This window comes from Dama dama, chromosome 20 (genome assembly GCF_033118175.1).
Source record: "Dama dama isolate Ldn47 chromosome 20, ASM3311817v1, whole genome shotgun sequence".
Classification (NCBI taxonomy): domain Eukaryota; kingdom Metazoa; phylum Chordata; class Mammalia; order Artiodactyla; family Cervidae; genus Dama; species Dama dama.
In genome coordinates, this window is record NC_083700.1 from 38,082,520 (window position 1) to 38,100,204 (window position 17,685).

A 17,685-nucleotide genomic window follows, 5' to 3' on the forward strand; every position below is an offset into this window, starting at 1 on the left:
TTTCATTGTATATATTTTTATAAGGAGCTATCCATGCTGATCCTATTTAGAAGCGCTTTTCCATAATCTTGTCCTAAAGACATTAGTAAAATGCTCAGACCTGTGGTTGATCAAGTTAAGTTAATATCATCAAGTTTAAATATCCTTATCTACAAATGGATTTAATACCTATCTATTTATCTGTCTAGCAGGGCTGTTACAAAACCTGCACATAATACATATAAAAGGCCTAGTACAAGGCTCTCAGGAAAAGCTAGTAATAATTGTTGTGGGGTATTAACAAGAATGGGCTCATTAAACATCTTTTCCGTTGGAATTCAAAAATTTCCTCATTAACTAAAATGACATGCACTGAGTAGGATACTCATGGACAGTAGTTGAGATGCTCTTTGATTCCAATACTGCCAGTTACCCAAGAACCATAAAGTTTTCTAATTAGGAAAATATCTTGTTCTCCCCTAAGACATCTATACTTAACGGAGACTTGAGAAGGCAGTGATATGAGAGCTATTTTCATAAATATTTTACAGGCATAACCTTGAAATACGTTAAGCAACTACCTGTATTAAAAGGTGACTTCCAAAATTCATGGCCCTTTCAGAAAACTGTGCTTTTTGCAAGGCAGTGTAATCTTACAGAAAATAAAACTATCTTCAGGAACACAAGAATAAGCAATACTTTGGAAATAAGAAACATTACTCACTACCACTCCTTTTCTCAAACCACATAATATGTGTCTCTAACATATGTTTCCCAAGTTCAGGTAAAATACATTTTGAGTAATTAATCCATCCCAAAGCCAAAAGTTATGGGAACAGTTTATGCTTTCTGATATACTAGGAACTGGCAGCTATTCTATAACTAAAATTTGACAAGTTTTGTTTTATTTTCATTGTCATTATAATAGCAGCAATCAAAATCCACAGCTGGGAATGGCTGAATTACTTTGCAATAATGTAAATATTACTTTCCAGGAAGTACAAGTGACAAATATATTTTTTTAAATATTTAAGAACAGGAAATAAGCTACTATTTCAGTTTCCTGTGGAATGTTAGCAAGGAAATCCTGAGTATGTTAAGCAAATTCTTCTTTTTGTTCATTTTGGTTGCCTTCTCTTTTTATGCAACTAAATGAACATATATTGATTTACACTTTCATGCTTTAAAAAATAAATAAAATATTTTGTTTGTTAACCTGTTAACTCTTATTTGTAATGAACCTGCCTGCCAATGCAGGTTAGATGTAAGAAATGCGGGTTCAATCCCTGGGTCCGGAAGATCCCTGGAGGAGGGTATGGCAACCCACTTCATTATTCTTGCCTGGAGAAACCCACATACAGAGGAGCCTGGTGGGCTATATAGTCCATGGGGGTCACACACAGTTGGACAAGACTGAAGTGACTTAGCACACATGCATACACTGCAAAGTTTAATCCGTGTGATGTTCTTTTGGTTGTGCATGGGTATATATTAGTATATTGAAGGACTAGGCATTTTCAAAGAAAATTCCAGGAGGAGCTTATGAATAGCCAGCAATTTGAGGGAACAGGTTAGTGGGGAAGCACATGAGTGGGGTAGAATTAAAAAACCGAACTGGCGTTAAGAGGCCTAAATTTTGGTGACTCAGAAAGTAAAGAATCTGCCTGCAATGCAGGATACCTTGGTTCAGTCCCTGGGTTGGGAAGGGAATGGCTACCTATTCCACTATTCTTGTCTGCAGAATTTCATGGACAGAGGAGCCTGGAAGGCTACAGTCTATGGAGTTGCAACGAGTGGGACATGACTGAGTGACTAAAACTATCATTTTCAAGCTAAAATAGTCTCCTTCTGGTATTTTTATAACACTTACATTGTACCTTTTGTAGTTGCCCCACTGTTCTTATGCACTCTGTTTTTTCAATCTTTTTTTTTTTTTTTTTTCCCTCTTCCAATTGCTTTCAGTTTGGGAGGTTTCTGCTGAGACATCTTCAATTCAGTTGCTTGTCTCAGGTGTGTCCAGTCTACTAATAAGTGCACCAAAGACATTGTTCATTTCTGTTAGTGCTCTTGACCTCCTCTAGCATTTCTTTTGATTTCTTTCTTAGAATTTCCATTTCCCTGCTTTCGTTACTTATCTGGTCTTTTATTAGTCTGGTTTATCTATTAGAACATATTTCTCATAGTCATTTTAAATCTCTGGATTGATAACTCCAATGATGGTACCATGTCTGAGTCTGGTTCTGATGCTTACTCTTCTCTTCCGACTGTGTTTTCTTGCCTTTTAATATGCATTTATAGCTGGACATGATGTACAAGGATCTGCTCTAAATAGACCTGTAGGAACTGGTAGTGAGGTGCAAGGAAGAGGAAACATTCTACAGTCCTAAGAGTAGGTGGCGATCTTTGAGTGAGCCTGTCCTCTGAACCTCACACGTGATTCTCTGCACCAACCCATCCCACTTAGGTGGGATTGGATGGCTAGATCCAGCTGACATTTGGTATGTACCTTTCTCTAGATCAGCTTGCTTTGATAAAACTTCATTAGATTAGGCTCTAGCCAGCTAGTTTCTCCTGAAGGCAACCCTTGTTAAGAGCAGAGTGTTCTGGCGGATTTCAAAATGACTCTTTCCTCCTCTGCCTGCCAGACAGAGACTTTTCTCTGATACTCATTCTGAGGACCTGGTCAAACTCCTGGAAGTAAAACTCACAAAAATATTTAGGGAACCTGCTAGAACTGGATCCCCAGGAGTTTTAAACCCTCAGACTTGTCTGCCTGGAGCCTCCTTCAGTTCAGTTGCATTTCAGGTTTCCTTTCCTCATCAGCGATTCCTGCCAAGCTTTCAGATATGGTGTCTCTGCTCCAGTAAGTTGTGATTTTCTGTATTCACTCCATTTGGGGGGCAGTGGTTTGCCCTGTGACTTCATTTCTCTAAAGCAGGGATCCCCAACCTCTAGGATCCATGCCTGATGATCTGAGGTGGAGCTGATATAGTAATAACAGAAATAAAGGGCACAATAAATGTAATGAACTTGAATCATCCTGAAAACATACCACCACATCTTTGGAAAATTGTCTTCCACTAAACTGGTCCCTTGTGCCAAAAAAATTGGGGACCACTGCTCTAAAGGATCTAAGAGGGTCGTTGATTTGTCCGTTTGTTCTGGTTTTTACTTGTTAGGACACAGTGGTGATTTCCAAGCTTCTTGTGTACAGTACTAAAGGCTGAAAGTTCAAATATCCTCTGGTGGTCTCCACTGCCTCACCAGTAAAATAGAGAATGAACTAGTTTTTCATACCCTGATCTTACTTCAGTGGAGACAGGAAGCTATTCTTAAAAAGTGACAGCATTACTATTTTGCTTAGTTTTTTCTCTACTACATAAGAATTACTCATACATTACTCAACAGTTGCTCAAAAGTTCAAGTTTCACTTTCAACACAAACTATTTTTTCATTTGTTTCTACAGTAAATATTCTATATTTATAGGCAGTCAACTTTTGCTCATCTCTTAAACCAGAGAAGTTTGTGATTCTAATGCTTACATTTATTCAACTCATTTTGTAGCTGTGGGAAGCTAGATAAAATAATATTAATAACTTACATACATTTGGCACTTTACTAAGTACTGGGTGCTTGCTAGGGGCTAGGAGTGACTAATAATGAACTGGCCTAATGTGTTTAGTAAGCAATTTTTTTTCACCATATGCTTCTTTGAGTTAACTATAAGTTTCAGATAATTTAAATGCAATATTTACATTAAACATTATGTTAACAAGTCTTGGAATGTGGGCTATATATTGATTAGGAAAAGCACGGTAGTGTAGGCAGTTTTTTGTTTTTTTTTTTTTAATTAAAACTGCCGGGGTTTATAATGGAGTGAGCCTTTCACTTGCCAATAAGCATTGAATAGATTGAAATACACTTTTAAGTAAAACCACTCTGTAATAAAACAAATATGCTCAAATATGTAGTCTGAAACAACTTTAATGTATTTCCATAGTCCTTGATATGTTGCAAACATCATGTTAGCTCATTAGGTTGTATGGACCCCTGTCTCACCCGAGTTCCCCTGCCTCTGTGGGGAAGGTATTTTTTTCTGTTTGAGTTCACATGGCCACAAATGAAACTGAAGCTGAGATTGAAGCAGTACAAGCTTTATTCAATCGCCAGAGGATAGAAAAACAGGAAACAAGTCCACAAACCAACTTTTTGCCTTAATGGTGAGAGATTTGCTTTTAAGAAGCAGGGACAATGGGGAGCAGAATGAGACTAATGATGGGGCGGTGGTGGTTTAGTCACTAAGTTGTGTCTGACTCTTTGCAACCCCATGGGCTGTAGCCTGCCGGGCTCCTCTGTGCATGGGATTCTCCAGGCAAGAATACTGGAGTGGGTTGCAATTTCCCTCTCCAATGATGAGGAGACACGTGCATTACTTTTTTGGGAAAGAGACTCAGCTTTCCTGGAAATAGGGTGCCTCATTTCTCCCCTTTTTTGTTCTGTGACTTCCAGTTGTGGTCATGCATATGTGTGTCCTGCAGTACTTAAGGTAGGAGAATCAGTGTAGAATGAGACTGGGGTCTGTCGGAGGTCAGATTTGTTGCCATCTTGGTTTCAGCTGGTTCTATCCAGTTTTAGTTTTTCTCTTTCAATAGCTTCCTATCTTTGTGTCCAGACCCTGAGACTTAAAGATGCATGTTAGTTCCTGTTCAAGGGAGGGGCTGGTGGGTTTTGAGCAGGGGTCTAGTAGCAACTCCAGTAACAATTAGACTCATTTTCTCAACCCTTTCCCCTTATTGCTTAGCGTTCATTGTGCTGCTCTGATGAGAGTGAATTATTAAAATATATGTAATATACTTCTAATGACGTTCCAACAATTTTAAGCTAGAAACACATGTTTGTATGCCTGCAATATTTGGGTGGATGCCATGAAAGTGGATTTATTTAACCATTACTGATGAATTTGGTCAAACCTCACAATTTATGGTTTAATGATATTTCTTTCCCACAAGAGATTTCTACGGTACAAACACAAAGGTAAAATCATTTATTTTCAATGGGTTAGACTGACTTTATAGGTTAATGTGCTTTCATTTTAAAGGTAAACTCTATCATTTTAGTCAATTAACTTTTTCTCCTTTGTTCAAAGTCCAGAAATAAGAAGTTACTTTGTCACTTTATCCAATCTGAGAATTTCTCTGGAATTATAATTACTATAGTGAGAATTTTAGATTTATTGCACTTTATCTGTCTAGAAGAGGCAACATGGTATCCATTACAAGTAGAATTTTCTGTAATGGGTTTTATCAGGTGGTCAAGACCTTTTTAAAGTAATAGAACTAAGGTCTTGGTGTTCATCTGTTACAGATAACTGCACTGAAAGGAAAAGAAGTTTTGATTAATACTCTTTTACAAATGCAGCAAGACTGTACTTTTCCTGTAAATGCAGAAACTAAAGATGGGGTCTGAATGTGCAATTGTAATGAGAATTTAGCATACACCCTAGTTCAGGCATTCCACATTTCACACTTGATTCTTAACTGGTTTATTGCCACTAAAATTCATCATATATCATATCAACATATTAATTATTTGAAATTACTACTAAGCATCTGAAAGATCAGATTTGAAGGCCTGCATCAGGAGTCCAGACTCCTGCACTTGGCATTCATGGATTAAAATCTGTTCCTTGGACTCCCTAAACTTATCCTATTGTTTTCCCAAAGTTACCTACTCTGTCATTTAGCTCACTGGAAATGTCATACTCATCCTTTTCCGATTACTTAAATATTATCCTTCCTTCAAAATTGAGCTTAAGTTCGTCCTGTCCTCCACAATTCTTTACTGATGACCTCAAGTCACACTGAACTCCAGTATTACTTCTCATCTTGATCAATCTCCTTTGGCATTTATTTTACATATCCTTAGATTATTCGGATGCAGCAAAGGTTGCATACACTTGTCAATAAACCCATCTATTGTTGATACTAGTGGGGAAAAACCAAATTATTAAAAATTCACTATACAATAGAATAAATGGCATTTAAATATTTTTCTCTTAACCCGAACCTGATATTTTTCATAACATTATTGCATAGTGATAACAATAAGGAGAGCTAGAAAAACTTAACTCAAACAGAAAATTCATTGGTATTTATTGAAGAAGAGCAAATAAAGAGCTATACAACCAAAAATTTAAATAATGATGAAGATATGAGTCCCTGTTAGTTCAGTAGTTAACACAAACACTTAAAAGCAATCTGGAGAAGAGTAGTTCCTGAGCATAATGAAAACACCAAGCTGAAATAGGTGAATGCTTTAAAATAGGCATAGCAGGGTTATCAGCTATTTTTAAAACTGAAATAGAATGATTCATTTTACAGCTATTTTATGATTAATTTTAAAAGATTTTTTTTATTGGAATATAATTTCTTTGCAACAATTGGTTTCTACCATACAACGTGAATCAGCTATATGTACACATATACTCTACCCCCTTGACCCTCTTGGCTACCCCTTCTGCAGTCATTGCAGAGCACTGATCTGAGATCCCTGTGCTATATAGCAGTTTCACACTAGCTATTAGGGTGTTACAAAAGTAATTTTACAAATGAGAGTATCAATTTTACACACAGGGTTGTGTATATATGTCAGTGCTTCTCAATTCATCCCACCTTCTCCTCCTCCACAACTTCCCCCCAACATGTCCACAAATCTGTCTCTACATCTGCATTTCTATTCCTGCCCTGAAAATAGATTCATCAGTACCATTTTTCTAGATTCTATATATGTGCATTAATAAATGATATTTTTCTCTTTGTGACTTATTTCGCTGTGCATGACAGACTCTAGATTCATCCACATTGCTACTGATCCAATTTCATTCCTTTATTATGGCTGTAATATTTCATTGTATATATGTACCACATCTTTATGCATTCATATGTTGATGGACATTTAGGTGACTTCCATGTCCTGGCTATTGTAGATAGTGCTGCAGTCAACATTGGGGTACATGTGTCTTTCTGAATTATGATTTTATCAGGGTGCATGCCCAGTAATGGGATTGCTGGGTCATATGGTGGTTTTATTACTAGTTTTTAAGGAACCCTATTCTGTCCTCCATAGTAGTTGTATCAGCTTACATTCCCACAAGCAGTGGAAGATGATTCCCTTTTCTCTACTCCCTTTCCGGTATTTATTGTTTGTAGATTTTTTGATGATGGCCATTCTGAACAGTGTGAGATGATACCTCATTGTAGTTTTGACTTACATTTATCTAATGATGAATGATGTTGAGCATCTTTTCACATGTCTCTCGGCCATCTATATGTCTTCTTTGGGAAAATATTGTTTAGATCTTCCACCCATTTTGGATTTTTTTTTTTTTTTTTAATAGAGAGCTTCATGAGCTGCTTGTGTATTTTAGAGATTAATCCTTTGTCAGTTTCTTCACTTGCAAATATTTTCTCGCATTCTGAGGGTGTCTTTTTGTCTTATATATGGTTTCCTTTGTTGTGTAAAAGATCTTAAGTTTAATTAGTTCCCAACTGTTTATTTTTTATTTTTATTACTCGAAAAGGTGGATCAAAAATGATATTGATGGAATTTATGTCACAGAATGTTCGGCCTATTTTTTCCTCTAAGGGTTTTATAGTGTCTGGTTTTACATTTAGGTCTTTAATCTGTTTTGAGTTTATTTTTGTGTATGATGTTGCTGTTGCTGCTGCTGCTAAGTCGCTTCAGTCGTGTCCAACTCTGTGCGACCCCATAGATGGTAGCGCACCAGGCTCCCCCATCCCTGGGATTCTCCAAGCAAGAACACTGGAGTGGGTTGCCATTTCCTTCTCCAATGCATGAAAGTGAAAAATGAGAGTGAAAAGTGAAAGTGAAGTCGCCCAGTCGTGTCCGACTCTTAGCGACCCCACGGACTGTAGCCTACCAGGCTCCTCCGTCCATGGGATTTTCCAGGCAAGAGTACTGGAGTGGGTTGCCACTGCCTTCTCCAGTGTACGATGTTAGGAAGTCCTAATTTCATTCTTTTACGTATAGCTGTCTAGTTTTCCCAGATCTGTAGTATGGTCCAAGTCAGGGAGCCTGATTCCTCTAGCTCTGTTCTCTTTCTCAAGATTGCTTTGGCTATATGAGATCTTTTGTGTTTCCATATAAATTGTAAATTGTTTTTTAGTTATGTGAAAAAATATCATTGGTAATTTGATAAGGATTGCATTGAATCTGTAGATTGCCTTGGGCAATAGAGTCATTTTTACAATATTGATTCTGTTAATCTGAGAACATGGTCTATATCTCCATCTGTTTGTGTCAGCTTTGATTTCTGTCATCAGTGTCTTATAGTTTTCTGCATACAGGTCTTTGTGTTCTATTTTCCAGCGAAGTTGATCTTTGTTTATTTCTCAGTCATAATATATATCATACTCATAAGGATGAAAAAAAAAAATCAGTCTTGCAAGATAATTGTTTTCATATTAATAACAGTAATTATTAACAGTAAAACTTTTAAAATAGAATCTCAAAGTCCACAGTTGCTTGGAAATAGGCAAAATGACTTTCTGTCCATATTAATAAAAACAACATAAAGAAAATGCATAAATAATTTTAAAATTTTACAATGAATTATAACTCAAGTACTTCTGAAATATATTTTTAATTATTCAGGAAATTATGTGTTAATAACAGCTTTTTGTGAAGTATTTGAAAAGAAATATTTCACATAATCTATTTCATAAACTTATAGAGATGAACATAATATTTTTATGCAGTTACATGATACCTTAGTGATTGAGGAATGTAACTGAATTTCAAAGGAATGTGGTCAAGACCAGTTACAGGAGAATCATGAAACATGATCCATTTAGATTATCAGATGAGAGCATTCAGTTTATAGGAATAGTTTAATCAAAATTAGGCCAAAGTGAACATACAGTATGTGATTAAAATGTGAGAAATTATAGATAATAATTGGCATAATTAAGAAAAACCCCAAAATAAGGATCATTAGCATCTAGGGAGTGACACTTTAACACGTTGAAATAAATAGTGAAGAGATATTATAGGTTGTGAATGCAATGAATTTAAGAAAGCATATTCTAAAAATCATAGTTTGACAAGCAAATGTAAATTAGACTAAAATGGAGGGAGAATCCCCAAAACAATGAGCTATCAAGGAAGATAATACAGATGGAAGTGTTGAGAACTGGGATAGTAGTGATAGGATGAATAACATATCCCAAGAATAAAAATATTACAAAGAATAAAATTTAGTAAATGCAGAATGGCAGGAAAGAAATAGTAATTATCCAACGGTCTATATATTTACAAAGATTACATGTAAAAATTGAATTTGTCCTTGGGAATTTTGTGGAACAAAAGCATCATCTCAAATGCAGATGATGTATTTAAGATTTATCTTAATGCATTTATTTTTATGCAAGATTTATTTTATACATTTATGATTTTAAGTTTGAAAGTTTGAAGTAACTATTGGATATCCAACAGAAGCAATGTAAAAGAGGTACATTTTAGTAATTGAAATGCATTTTAATACAATTTTACAAAAGTTACAATGAAAAGCTATATGAAGCAGACTTAGAGGGGTTTTCAAGTGATGTGATTTAGTGAACAAAGAAAAATTTAAAAGTGGAAAAGAATATACATGGTATGTTTTCTGTAAGTAAATGAAAATAAGAAAATGGACATATAACTGGTTATCATTATAAGAAGAAACATTATAAAGACACATCATAATACATACAAGGAATGGGGTAGGTATGGGGTCATGCTCCTTGTGCTCAGCCTCTAAGCCTCGTCCGGCTCTTTTACCCCATGGACTGTAGCACCTCCAGGCTCCTCTGTCCATGGAGTTTCCCAGGCAAGAACACTGGAGTGGGTTGGCCTTTCCTTCTCCAGGGGACCTTCCTGACCCATGTCTCCTACATAGGCAGGCAGATTCTTTACCACAGAGACAACTGGGAAGCCCCTAGGAATTGGGTAGATGGACACAAAAGTGAATGATCAGCTATTTTTCAAAGTATACCTTTTTATACAACTTTCACTTTTAAAGTCATGTTAATATTGTGCCTATAAAATAAATCAGTAAGATTAAGGAAAGAGGGGAAAAAACCTCAAACTAAAAGCAAACTGAAAGAAATGAACCTTAAAAGTATATTTCAAATGAATGCCCTAACCACATTGAAGGAGAGAAAGGAAGGTAGACAGGGAGGAAGGAAGGGAATGACAGAGAGGGAGAAAGGGAAGAAAGAAAATAAGCAGATAAAACAAAACTTAGATAATTTAGAAGCACATATGTACTATTCGATTGAATATGTTGAGTCTGGGGTTGGTAGGCTGTGGGGATTAAAGAACAAAATGCCAAGAAATCCTGACATCTTTTTAGTAGATATTCTTATAGTAATGGTAAGTGGAGAAGCAATTCTGAAACCAATTTCAATGAAATATGGAATTAATCAAATGAATAAATGTGCTGATGATGGTGGTTACTGGGATTTCAATTCTCAGAGTGGAAGAAAGAAAGGTCAGAAAGTCCCAGTCAGATATCTATAAAATAAAAGTGATCCCAGTATACAGGCTCACAATTCTGGGTTTCTTTCCTCTCCAGACCTTGACTCAACAATGTTTTCTCATTAACTCTCCTATACCTTCAAACAGATATTTTTTTCCTATTCAGTCCAGATTTTCTAGTCATTCCCAATGGGAGATTTTGAATGTGACTTGTACTCAAAAGGAATCATCCACATTTATTTATTTTAAAAACACATATAGATGCATTCTGTGAGTTCCCTCTTGCCCCGGGAAATTTTTACCAATACGCAAGCATGTATATTTTATGCAGTAGCAAAATGAAAAAAAAAAGTACAGAATAGGCAAAAGTATCAGAGTTTGTATTTTATTTAGAAGCAAAAAATAACCTATATTGTTGTAATCTGGAACATATATAATCTATATAGTCAGAGTGCATCATAACTCTGTTCTTGTACTTTGGTCTTTCTACCTATATTTATTCCTTTGGGAAATTATTCACATATGGAGTTGGACCACAGATATCTGCTACATTGTCCAAAGCCAAACTTTCCCCCCATAAAACATGACATTTTCATTATTTATTTATGCAAAAGAAGTTACCCCAAAGCTTAGAAGCTTAAAGCAATGAACATTGTCTCATACAAGAATGGGTCATCCTAGTGTTTCTAGTACAGGTTTGTAGTCAAGATATCACCTGGGGCTACATTCATCTGAAGGCTTAACTGGAGCTGGAAGACTCATTTCCAGGAAAGTTCACTGACATGTGTTGCAGGTTCACTCTTGATGTATGCTCCCAAATTCCTCCCAGCGTGTATTTAATGCTTTTCTATAGGGCTACATGTGTGCCCTCAAGACATGATGTTTAGTTTCCTGTGGTGTGAGTTTGTCCTGAAAGAATAAGGAAAATACCAGTAATGTCTCTTATGAACTAGCCTTGGAAGTAGCACTGTCATTTCCACAATATCCTTCTATTTGCACAAGCTAGCCCTTCTCATATGGGAAGAGTTTACATATCACATTTATATAATAATCATAGATCACTGGGGAACAGCCTGGAATTTGGCACCTCACCTCTTTTAATTACAATTTTTCCAATCTCAGTGGCCACCCATCCGTCCTGTTATTCAATCCAACAAAATTGGATTCATCTTTTACCAGGCTTCCCTTGTAGCTCAAATGGTAACAAATCTGCCTGCAATGCAGGAGACTTGGATTCTATCTCTACATCAGGAATATCCCCTGGAGAAGGAAATGGCAAACCTTTCTAGTATTCTTGCCTGGAGAATTCCATGGACAGAGGAGCCTGGTGGGCTACAGTCCATGAGGTCACAGAAGAGTAAGACATGGCTTATCTTTTACTACTTTATTTTATATTCCTAGATCAAATAAGATGATGATATGATATTAACAAGATATTATGAGAAGTTCAATTTGGGGAATACATTTTCCACTGTATATCATACATTAAAAAAAATAAACTAAAAGTTGAATAAGATACATAATATAGAGTTTATTAACTAAAATGAGTAATAATAGTGATTAGTAACATTTATTAGGCCTTTATATTACAGCAAGCATAAAATCTACAGTTCAGTATTTAAAATATTACCCCTTATAATTCTGATAAAGACCATGGAATATGTGTATTTATATTTAAAATATGAGCTAGCTCAGTCTTCCAAAAGTGAACTATTTACTTATGATCGTATAGCTATTAATATGATTAAAAAAGCTTATTTCCTTCCAATAATGGGGAAAATCTCCCATAGGGAATAACGAGAAAACTTGAATTAGATGGAAAGAAAAAAATAATTTGAAGGTATTGAAGAGCTTCCCAAAGAAAGGCAATGCCAAAGAATGCTCAAACTCTCATCTCATCTCATATGGTATAAAGTAATGCTCAAAATTCTCCAAGCCAGGCTTCAACAGTACGTGAACCATGAACATCCAGATGTTCAAGCTGGTTTTAGAAAAGGCAGATGAACCAGAGATCAAATTGCCAACATCTGTTGGATCATCAAAAAAAAAAAAAAAAGAAGCAAGACAGTTCCAGAAAAACATCTATTTCTGCTTTATTGACTATGCCAAAGCCTTTGACTGTGTGGATCACAGCAAACTGTGGAAAATTCTGAAAGAGATGGGAATACCAGACCACCTGACCTGCCTCTTGAGACATCTGTATGCAGGTCAGGAAGCCACAGTTAGAACTGGACATAGAACAACAGACTGGTTCCAAGTCGGGAAAAGAGTATGTCAAGGCTGTATATTGTCACCCTACTTATTTAACTTATAAGCAGAGTACTTCAGGAAAAATGCTGGGCTGGATGAAGCACAAGCTGGAATCAAGATTGCTGTGAGAAATATAAAAAATCTCAGATATGCAGATGTCACCACCCTTGTGGCAGAAAGTGAAGTACTAAAGATCCTCTTGATGAAAGTGAAAGAGGAGAGTGAAAATGTTGGCTTAGAACTCAACATTCAGAAAACCAAGATCATGGCATCTGGGCCCTTCAATTCATGGCAAATAGATGGGAAACAATGGAAACAGTACAGACTTTATTTTGGGGGGCTCCAAAATCACTGCAGATGGTGACTGCAGCCATGAAATCAGAAGATGCTTGTTCCTTGGAAGAAAAGTCATGACCAGCCTAGACAGCATATTTAAAAGCAGAAACATTACTATTCCTACAAAGATCCATCTAGTCAAAGCTATGGTTTTTCCAGTAGTGATGTGTGGATGTGAGGGTTGGACTATAAAGAAATCTGAGTGCCAAAGAATGGATGCTTTTGAACTGTGGTGTTGAAGACTCTTGAGAGTCCCTTGGACTGCAAGGAGAGCCACCCAGTCCATCCTAAAGGAAATAAGTCCTGAATATTCATTGGAAGGATTGATGCTGAAGCTGAGACTCCAATATTTTGGACACCTGATGTGAAGAACTGACTCATGTGAAAAGATCCTCATGCTGGGAAAATTGACAGTGGGAGGAGAAGGGGATGACAGAGGATGAGATGGTTGGATGACATCACCGACTCAATGGGCATGACTTTGAGTAAACTTCAGGAGTTGATGATAGATGGGGAAGCCTGGTGTGCTCCAGTCCATGGCATTGCAAACAGTCAGACGTAACTGAGCAAACTGAATTGGAGAGCTAATAAGATTAAAAAAAAGAAGAAGAAGAAAGAAAATTACTAGACCAAAGTCTTACAAAATAAAAATTTTAACCTATATTTTGGGGCCCCATTTATTCTATAGATTTCTGATTTAAGTTCAGTTCAGTTCAGTCGCTCAGTCCTGTCCGACTCTTTGCCACTCCATGAACTGCAGCACGCCAGGCCTCCCTGTCCATCACCAACTCCAGGAGTCCACCCAAACCCATGTCCATCGAGTTGATGATGCCATCCAGCCATCTCATCCTCTGTCGTCCCCTTCTCCTCCTTCCCCCAATCGCTCCCAGCATCAGGGTCTTTTCCAATGAGTCAGCTCTTCACATGAGGTGGCCTAAGTACTGGAGTTTCAGCTTCAACATCAGTCCTTCCAGTGAACACCCAGGACTGATCTCCTTCAGGATGGACTGGTTGGATATCCTTGCTGTCCAAGGGACTCTCAAGAGTCTTCTCCAACACCACAGTTCAAAAGCATCAATTATTTGGTGCTCAGCTTTCTTTATAGTCCAACTCTCATATCCATACATGACCACTGGAAAAACCATAGCCTTGACTAGATGGACCTTTGTTGGCAAATAGTGTCTCTGCTTTTTAATATGCTATCTAGGTTGGTCATAACTTTCCTTCCAAGGAGTAAGCGTCTTTTAATTTCATGGCCGCAGTCACCATCTGCAGTGATTTTGGAACCCAGGAAAATAAAATCAGTCACTGTTTCCACTGTTTCCCCATCTATCTGCCATAAAGTGATGGGACCAGGTGCCATGATCTTAGATTTCTGATTTAAACTATTCTAATTGAGCAAAAGGTAATTAAGCTGAGCAGTTGAGGAGAACTGCTGACAGATATGGTAGATAGGAAATAATATTTGGACATCAGAGTCTAAAGAACAGGAGAGAATCCCTGGTTACCATATTTGATTGGGACCAAGTAGAAATATATTCTAAGAATAATGAAAACTGAAACTAAGTTGGCTACCACAGGCCCTGAGACTCAGCTTCAAATTATCTTAATGGAAAATGGATAAATGAATCTGGTATTTGCTAGTGCCTTTTCTGGGGAAAAAAAAAAAAAAAACCATCAGACTGAATTTAATCTCCCAATTTTTTACTTTGTTTGTCATTTCATCAAAAATCTTTGAGTGCACAGGGAATCAAATTGATGTGATTAAAAATATCTAGAGAAGTAGCAGACAACAGAATTAGATGTTCAGTTACCTAATGCACCCAAAATACCTGTTTTTGAGTCTAGAGGGGCCAGTATTTCTGTGAAAGAAACTGGCTCTGATTACTGGAACATGATACTACATGAGATTAAATATTTTGAGAACCAATGAAGCTTAGAACTATATATACTGGAAAAAAAAAAAAGAAAACACTGTCTGTACTTAAGGAGGCAAGATTCTTCTGGATTTAATGCAACTTCTGGGCCAACAAGTTTGTACAGAAAAGAGGCAGGCTAAGAAAGCTTCATATTCAAAAGATGTACCACATTACCTAGTGTTCCTTTTAGGAAGGGCCAAGGAAAATAACAGAAAAGATGACCTTGATTACAAGATCTAGTTACTGGAAAAGACTTGACTGTGAAGGCTTTCGTGAGAAGCAGTGATTAATTGCAACCCTTTGGACTTCAGCCCAACAGGCTCCTCTCTCCATGGGATTTTTCAGGCAACAGTACTAGAGTGGGTTAACCATTTCCTTCTATAAGGCATCTTCCCAGCCCAGGGATTGGACCTATGTCTTCTGCATTTTAGGTGGATTCTTTACCCATCAGTGGTAGCCATCAGTGAAACCCTTCCAGAGAGAGGAACTGGAGTTTAGAGTGCTTGTCAGATTTTCAAGTTTGTTGTCAAAAAACTTTTGGAGCAAAAATTACTATGTGGAATGTATTCTTCTCTGTTTGGAATGGGAAAGTTTACTGTAGCAATTTTGTCCCTTTCCATCATTGTGTCTGCATTTTGTGCTTGGAGGTGGGTGACTGTATCTTATACAGAATGTAAAACTTGAAGACATGATTCAGTTAGATTTTTGTTGGCCATGATAGAGCAAGGATATTTTATAGTAATAGTGGAGAGAGGTAAGAATAACTATGACGAAAGAGACACATTATATATATTGAATTGCTGACTTCAGTTCTTTACTCATCCCTGTATCCTTGTCATAAAACTTGGCAGTTCTTCTCACTATGAAGTGTACTGTATTACCCCCCACCCCCCAAAGGTTTGCTTTTGACCCTGTGACATGATTTGACCAAATCATGACTTTTAATAACATGATATGAAGAAAAGTCTAAAATGTGTTTATCTAGTAGGGCTTGCCCTCTTGAAATTCTACCATTGCCAAGTGATGAGTGTCCCATATGTAGTTGTTGCTCCTTCTGCTTAGACAGTAATGAACTCACACTGGCATAATTTAGGCTAACATGCAGTGAGGAGCCAAAATCAGCCAGGTACATATTTTTTTAAGAAAATCTACTAGTTAAACCCATACTCTTATCAGCTAACCCTCAGCCATTCCTTAGATTTTTATGTGAGATTAAAAGATACCTGTTTTAAGTCATGGGCTTTGAGTAATTGGTTATGCTGGTACTATGCCAATAGCTAGAAGTGATAAATATTCACTGCATGATTGTATTATGTAAAGTTTAAAAAAAAAAGCTGTAATGCTAGAAGTAAAAAGAGAGGTTACTGTTATTGAGAAAGGCATGGCACGTTCTAGGGTGCAGGTAATTTTTCTCTTTCTTAACAAGGATGATAGTTATATGGGTGTTTTTACTTTTGATAATATATTTGGCTGCACACTATAATTTGCACACTTTCCTTTGAGTTTATGACATGGTAATATATCTTTTAAAAATCCTGTCCTCTTTACCAATATGATGTATATAGATCAAACTTATAATATTTAGACATATGTGCACTCTAAGTCACTTCAGCCATGTCCGACTCTGTGTGACCCCATGCACTGGAGCCCGCTAGGCTCCAAGTGGTTTGCTATTCCTCTTCTAAGGGATCTTCCCAATCCAGGGATCAAATCTGTGCCTTTTACATATTCTGCATTGGCAGACAGTTCTTTTCCACTAGCACCACCTGAGGATACATAGAGATATTAAGGAATACATTTATTTAAAATTTAAAAGCATTTATTATGTTGAGGTATGTTCCTTCTATTCCTGCTTTTTGGAGAGTTTTGACAAACCCACAGCAAGCATCACCCTCAATGGTGAAAAATTGAAGGCATTTCCCCTGAAATCAGGAACAAGACATGGGTGCCCATTCTCACCACTAATATTCAACATAGTGTTGGAAGTTCTGGCCACAGCAATCAGAGCAGAAAAAGAAGTAAAAGGAATCCAGATAGGAAAAGAAGAAGTAAAACTCTCACTGTTTGCAGATGACATGATCCTCTACATAGAAAACCCTAAAGACTCTACCAGAAAATTACTAGAGCTAATCAATGAATATAGTAAAGTTGCAGGATATAAAAATAACACACAGAAATCCCTTGCATTCCTATATACTAACAATGAAAAAACAGAAAGAGAAATTAAGGAAACAATACCATTCACCATTGCAACAAAAAGAATAAAATACTTAGGAGTATATCTACCTAAAGAAACAAAGGACCTATACATAGAAAACTATAAAACACTGATGAAATAAATCAAAGAGGACACAAACAGATGGAGAAACATACCGTATTCATGGATTGGAAGAATTAATATTGTCAAAATGGCTATTCTACCCAAAGCAGTCTATAGATTCAATGCAATCCCTATCAAGCTACCAACGGTATTTTTCACAGAACTAGACCAAAGAATTTCACAATTTGTATGGAAATACAAAAAACCTCGAATAGCCAAAGTAATCTTGAGAAAGAAGAATGGAGCTGGAGGAATCAACCTGCCTGACTTCAGACTCTACTACAAAGCCACAGTCATCAAGACAGTATGGTACTGGCACAAAGACAGAAATATAGATCAATGGA